We start from the raw sequence: 7878 nt of genomic DNA on the forward strand, positions 1-7878 counted from the left end.
TTGTTGCACTGTGCCATTACTAATTTCAGTGTCTTCCAAGTCAACAAAGTTAGTCCCACTAACATGTATGTTATTTTTGTCCTTGTACATTATATTCTCATTGAATACCACATCTTTACTCCGTATGATTTTTCGATTATGGTAATCCTAAAATTGATAACCAAACTCATCACCACCATATCCAATGAATATACACTTCAGTGATTTAGGATCAAGTTTACCCCTAGACTGATCACTGATATGCACATATGACACACATCCAAACACTCGCAAATAAGAGAGACTTACTTGCTTGTCGCCCCAGACCTCCTCAGGTAACCTGTGATCTAATGGAACTGATGACCCACAGTTAATCAAGTAAGCTGATGTACTAACTACTTTGGCCCAAAATAGTTCCGGTAACCCTGCCTGTATACGCATGCACCATGCACGCTCTGTCAATGACCTGTTCATTCTCTCAGCCACCCCATTCTGTTGAGGTGTCCCTGGCAGTGTCTTCTCCATCCGAATACCATTTTCAGCACAGTACTCCTTGAAACCAGTATCATTGTACTCTCCACCATTATCAGATCTCAAACACTTCAATTTTAACTATAGCTCTCCACTTCTTGAATACATCAAAAACCTCAGATTTCTGCTTCAAGAAATAAACCCATACCTTTCTAGTAGAGTCATCAATGAAAGTCACAAAGTATGACTTACCACCAAGAGAGGAGACAGATGAAGGACCCCAGACATCTGTGTGAACTAACTCAAGCTTCTGCTGCTTTGGAGTTCTTCCCACTTTCTGAAAGCTAACACGCTTCTGCTTCCCATATATGCAGTTTTCACATAAGTTTATCCCAGTAGACTTCAAACTTGGTACATTTCCTTGTGAATGAAGGACTTTCATTCCTTTTTCACTCATATGGCCAAGTCTGTGATGCCATGTGTTTGGATCTTCTTTGTCATCAGCAATATCAACATAACCACAACCACTGGTAGTTAAATAGAAAGTACCATCTTTCTTTCCACATGCAATAAACGATGCACCTTTTGCTACTTTCCAACTTTCACCTGTAAAATGGGTAGTGTAACCTTCACTTGCTAGCTGCCCTACTGAGATTAGGTTTCTCCTCAAATCCAGAACATGCCTTACATCTTTTAGCTTCCATACAGACCCATCAATCTTGATTTGTACATTGCCTTTACCAGCAATGTTGCAAGGCTTGTTGTCACCCAGATAGACTGTACCAAGATTATCTGGAACATAGCTTTCTATCATATCTTTATTTGAGGTCGTATGGAATGAAGCACCCGAGTCCAGCACCTAGGAGTCGTCTTTGCTCTCCATAAAACAAATTAATGCATCATCTAACACCTCAGCCACATTGGCTTCTTGGAATTTCTTCTTTCCATGTTTCTTATCTTTCTTCTTCTTGGGCAACCGACAATCATAAGAGTAATGTCCTTTCTTGCCACAATTATAGCAATCTATCTCGGATATATCAACTATAGATTTTCCTTTGGATTTAGATCTGTTTTTATCATAATCCCTGTATGAACTCCTACCCCTACTTTCAAAACTCAATGCCAACTCAGAAGTTGAAGCAACATCCGATTTACTTCGGATCTCCTCGGTTAGTATCATACTAATACATCATCGAACTGTAACTTAGTTTTACCTGCAGAGCTACTGATGGTAGCAACTGTAGCTTTCCAGCTTGCTAGCATCTGACCAAGAATGGCCAAAGCTCTAACTTCATCACTAAAAGATATTTCAACAGACTCTAACTGATCCCTGGTCTCCTTGAACTTATTGAGATGTTCCTTGAATGAATCTCCTTCAAACATCCTTAAAGTAAAGAGCTTTATAATAAGATGTACCTTATTAGTAGCATAGAGTTGTTCATACATAGCAGAGAGAGCATTCATGAGATCCACAGTGGTCTTCTTAGTCTTGATATTGAATACTACTGACTTCCCCAGAGATAACCGAATTGTACCAAGTGCCTTTCTGTTAAGCAGGTTCCAAACATCCACATCCATTGCTTCAGGTTTGGATCCCATCAATGGAATATATAGATCTTTCTGATATAGATGATCTTCAATTTGCATTTTCCAAAATCCAAAATTTGTTCAGTCAAACTTTTCGATCTTTATCTTTCCTTCGTCATTCGCCATTGCTCACATAGGAACAATCAATACCCAAGATCCACAGTAAAACCTTACGCTCCAATACCAGTTGTTAGGGATCTACCCCAACCAACACGACGAATTTAGAATCTAGAAAACTCATAAGAAATAAACAAAAAAGAGGAACACACAGATATACGTGGTTAGGCAATTGCCTTAATCCACAAGCGCACCACAATTCACTATTATCAAGAAGTAGTTACAAGCACTAATATATCTCTCTCAATCAATCTCACACAAAGCACTTACAAAATAGCTCACCTAATTTGTAATCTATGCTCTCAAGTTTCTCTCTAATGTGTGATTATAAAACTCTAAGGATAGAGTTCTATTTATAGACTCCCATCGAATACAAGTCCTAAAGCAAACGGGAAACTAAAACTAATTGAGATAAGGATCATGTGTAGTAGTTGGTTATGATAACCAACTCCACTTATAGAGTCCTAGTACATAACCAACTCCATGAACTAATGGTTATCAAAACCAAAACCGATTTGGATAAGACTTCATGTGCTGGCGGTTTCCATGTTTCCAATTTCATATTGGAAATCCGCATGTGATCTGGCTCCATTACTTAACAGGTTCTCCAACACCGACTCGAGATGCTACAAAACACAAACAGTACTCGAGTTGTTAGTATCTTTTGCAATATAATCAGCTATCCTATACCTACTACATTCCCTATATGTGTTACTCTGTGAGTAAGGTCTAACTTACGGAACCAAGGAATAAGAAGCCTGGCTGCTGCCACAAGATCCCTGCAGTACCAAGGATGAAACAAACATATTTAAAACCTACATGATGAGGCATTCTGTATCTACTGCCATGCATATACATATCCCTGTTCATTAGTTTATCCATAGTCAGAAGCTTTTACAAGATACGAACCCAAGCAAATAACTTAACATTTGAGGGTACTCACCAATTGCAATCCTTGCAAGATCCAAGAGCCATTACGCATGCGAACTAGGGGGTTGCAATTTTCGAAATGATGGACAGATACTTTTTAGCCCTGCCAAAGTGTTACTCACAAAATTGAATTCTAATGATAAAGATAGATAGGTTATGTTTATCATATTTAGCCATTACTTAGTGGACTTACAGCGTCCAAATTACGCATTCACCAGAAAGAAAAAGCATCCAGATAATGCATAGCTGCAGCCACATGATTCATAAAAACTCGTCCTTATTACCCACTGTTTGTCCCAGTGCATGTAAACAAGCATTTTAACTTGCCAACTCATAAGGTGGGTCATCTGCAGGTTGAAAATGCACCACGCTTAACTCTAATTTCTGTTCACCGGTGGTTATTTACCGGGTTTAACATGATAAGTTTATTTAGCCGCGCCCCCAGTGTGTAAGAGTGTGCGACTAGATATCAAACTTCAGATCGACATTATGGAATGGGCGTGCGACTAGCTACAAAACGCCATTCTCAGCACTTCAAGTAAGAGCTGGTCATTCTTTGTGTCTAGAATACTTTGCTTGTTGGTGGTTGTCCGTCTGAGTCCATCTCTCAACCATTACTGTTGCCAGCCACTGTACTGTTGATTTCGATTACCACTTATCCTGTTTGGACCTTGATCGCCATCTGAACCTCTGCTACCTTGATGACTATTTGGACCAGCGACTCTATAACTACTGCCACCACCTCTGGAACCTGGAGCAGGCATACCACTTGTAGGATAAGGAGGTCCTTGCCCCAGAGGTAGTGGCGGAGCTAGGAATATTGGTGAGGGTTAGCCACTTCAACACAACTAACAAAAAATACATACTAACACACTCAATTTGTCCTTCTTTTTAAATCTTCGAAATTATAATTAACATTTCATTTAGCTTTAGAAAATTAAAAACTTAAAAATAGAAAATATTCCGTATATATGCTTTAGGTAGGAAACCACTTCAAAACTGTACTGTACAATTTACAAAAGCAAAGAATTTTTAGGTCTGTCATAAAAAAAATAGCCGAGGCAATGGAAAAAAAGAAATTGTCACCACTCAATATGGCAAAAATATTGTAAAATGGTAGACTTTAGTATATTTCTTTTTGCCTTCACTTCCGCGTTTGCTTTAATTGTTTTCGTTCTATTCTAAAATTTCAATCAATGTCTTAAAGTAGATTCAAAACTAATTTCATTACAATAAACAATCAAAATTAGTGTAGAATCACATTCAACACAATAAATTATCATGGATTCGATTAACCGATATAATTCATTACAACCAATATAAATATGTAAATATATCAGGGAATAAAATGTTTAGATAACGTACCAATGAAAATATATTATGAAATATTGGGACGTGAGTGTTGTTTTTTTCTTTTTTTTTTCCCTACCAAAGAATTACAATAAATGTTTATAAAACTCGTACCAAAAGTATTGTTCTATGAATGAAAAATAGATATAAAGAACAATCCGTGAGAAGATATGAGATTGACGAGGTTTTCTTTTTCGTTTTTGGTATGTTACATACGATGTAGGTGTAGGTTAGGTAACAAATCAATATTCATATAAATTGTTTTATTATTATTCTAGCTTATATATATATAGTAGTTTTTTTTTATTATTTCCAAAATTTGAGGGTAAGCCAGGGTGTACCCTGGGACCCCCTTAGCTCCGCCACCAGAGAGGGGGGTACGCCCTGCTAGTGTAACCCCCACCTTGACCTCCACTATTTGGTTTGTATCCTCCACCAGGATTCCCCCCTCCTCTGGGTAACTAGTTGTCCCTCCAGGAGATCCTCGAGGCTTCCGGTAATGGTGGCTAGGTCCTGCAACCACTGGAGGTCGGGAATTATGCATTGGCTGGTTAGGCCCAGGTCGGAGCTGTGCGTGCACTTGTCCAGCCAGTTGAATGGGAGGCAAAAGCACATGTTCTCGTAGATGCTGTAGTTTCTGCCACTTTGCACCCTCTTCATGCTGTCGCTGCTGCTGTTGACGCTTCTTCTTTGTCCGGAACTTGTGAGACGATTCGTACTTTGGTAAACTCTTGGGATCACAAGGAAGGGGTCGTTCCAGAAATACTCAGCGCCAGGTGCATCCTTAGCAGATATCCTCTGTGATGGATCAAGAGTCATCATTCTCTCCAGCAACTCCAAAGCATGGCGGTCAAAGTGTCTGTACTTCTCACTGATACATTTCTTCATTACCCCCGTTGGCTTGAATTTGTTATACCCAGTAATTTTTGAAACCCCAGGCCAATTAACCTGATTTGGGGCGCCACACAAGCCAAAAGTCTTGCTTAATTGATCAAGCTCACTTTGTCCCTGCAGGGATTGGCTTTCCATCAAGAAGCTCCGCAAATATACAACCAACTGACCACATGTCAACTGCCGGTCCGTACTTTGTACTTCCAAGCAACAATTCCGGAGGCCTGTACCACAAAGTAACAACATGATTTGTAAGATGGCAATTGTGATCGTTGGAGAATGTCCTTGCAAGGTCAAAATCCGCAAGCTTCAAGTTGCCTTTGTTATCTATCAGAAGATTAGAGCTTTTGATATCACGATGAAGAACTTGATTCACATGACAATAATGTAGCCCCATCAATAGCTGTCTCATATAGCACTTGATTTGAGGAACCGTAAACCGCATCCTAGAAAGTCCCAGCAGATCATGGTCCATGTATTCAAATACCATGTAGATGCTATCTCTTTCAGGACGCTGAGACGTTACGACTTCTTTCAGTTTTATCACGTTGTCATGATGCAGCTTTCGGAGAATTTTAATCTCACGTAAAGCTGTTATTAGGAAACCTTCTCTTTAATGGAGCCCGTGAATTCCTCACGGGTCTTCACCATCAGAAAAAAAAGAAAAGAAAAGGAAACCTTCTCTTTCATTATCCATACGTATCTTCTTCAAAGCAACAATTTCTCTAGTTTTATGACGTCAACAAAAAAGTAATTACATCATTTTGCTTATTTTAAGGGCCTCGATGGTGCACACGCGAAGACCTGCTCACAGATTAAGAATGCAAGGAAAGTTTGTTACAGACAACAAAATCAATTAAAAGTAGGAAACAAAACTGAGACTTCTCAACAAGAGTGACTTTAAAAACCTGGACAACTCACAATTTCAAGTAGCCCATCTCAGTCTTCATCATTCTCAATTTCTCTAACCAAATGAAGAGAGACATGGGGTTTGTTACCCAGGATGACGTTCTTTATCCTCATCCAACTGTCAGCCACATTAGAGGTTACTCAGCCTGCGCCGTTTCAAGATAGGGTTGTTCAGGAAGTTTTGTAGATGAATGTTGGAGCCGATTTATGAGGCACGGTTTTCACACAAATCTTATGCGTTTAGGCCTGGGAGGAATGCGCATACTGTGTTGAGGGTTATTAGGAGAAACTTTGCTGGTTATTTGTGGTGATTAATGCGTTAATGAGGGACGTTAGTGTTGGAGTTATCCCTCACATAAGGAGAAGGAGAGAAATCAGTTCAGCTTGTGTGGAGAGAAGACAGCACCAGCTAAAGTGCTTGACATCGTCGAAGGCATCGTCGCGCCCTCCAGGCAAAGATGGCGCGCCGCCTTCCATGCCTATTTTGGCAGGATTCTATTTTTGCGAAACCGCGAGTTTTGCATTATATGTTTGGGTTTTTGGCAAAACCAAACACACGAGAGGCAGCACAAAAGTCAGAGAAAACCCAATCTTGAAAGCTATCAAGATTTAGAGATACCTTTACAGATAGACAACCCTGTAAAAAGATAAGAGTGATCTAGTAAGGTGAGAGACTGAAAGGAGAGATTGTAATCTTCCTTCCCATTTTATAAAGGACTAGGTCTTGTGGAAGTAGGCACCATTGGCCAAACCACGGTATATCTTTGTGTTGTGGTTTGTTTTTACTGTTTTACATTATTATATGTTGTTAATAGTTGTTTAGCGAGTTGGGCATGTTAGTATAGGTTGTAGTTGATATTGAGATTGTTGTCTGGAGTTGAATTGTGTTCAAATACAAGTTATCTGTGTAGTGGGGAATCGATTGGTGTCGGTGTTTAATCCCAACAAGTGGTATTAGAGCCTTGGTTAGATTAGCCTAGGGTGTTATCCAAACCTTCGTCAGAAGGTTTTTGACAAAACTCCTGAGAGAAGATTTGAGTTTAAATAACTTGTAGAAATGGACCATTCCATGAACACTCGCATGACGAGTCTGAATAGGAAAAACTACACCATTTGGAAAGTCAAGATGGAAGACTTGCTTTATTGTAAGGACTTGGCACAACCCATTGAGAATGGAGGAGAAAAACCGGAAGCGGTTGCTGCGACTGAGTGAAACAAGCTTGACAGAAAAACAATTGGGTACATTCGACAGTGGATTGATGACAATGTTTTTCACCATGCATCCCAAGAGACAACAACTTTTGGCTTGTGGAAGAAACTCGAATTGAAGACCTTTATGAGAGGAAGTCGGGCGGAAATAAAGTGCTGGTCGTTAAGAAATTTGCCGACACGAAGTACCAAGAAGGTTCTTCAATGTCTGAGCATCTTAACAAAGTATAGAATATCATCAATCAGATGCATTTGATGAAGATTAATTTGGGAGATGAAGTTGAGGCTTTGTTTCTATTAGGCTCTCTACCAGAAAGTTGGGATACATTAACAGTCTCTCTACACGGAGCAGCCAAGGATGGAATTATTACCATGGAGATGGCTACCACGCCTTTGTTGAATGAGGAGACTAGAAGGAGTTCAAAAGGAAGCTCC

At 39.6% G+C, this 7878-nt stretch overlaps 1 pseudogene; it reads right to left on the minus strand.

Moving 5' to 3' along the window:
• Positions 1-4486: 4486 nt before the first annotated feature.
• Positions 4487-6275, minus strand: LOC147476069 (cyclin-dependent kinase C-2-like; annotated as a pseudogene).
• Positions 6276-7878: the final 1603 nt, after the last annotated feature.

This window comes from Coptis chinensis, chromosome 9 (assembly GCF_015680905.1).
Source record: "Coptis chinensis isolate HL-2020 chromosome 9, ASM1568090v1, whole genome shotgun sequence".
In the NCBI taxonomy this organism is placed as follows: domain Eukaryota; kingdom Viridiplantae; phylum Streptophyta; class Magnoliopsida; order Ranunculales; family Ranunculaceae; genus Coptis; species Coptis chinensis.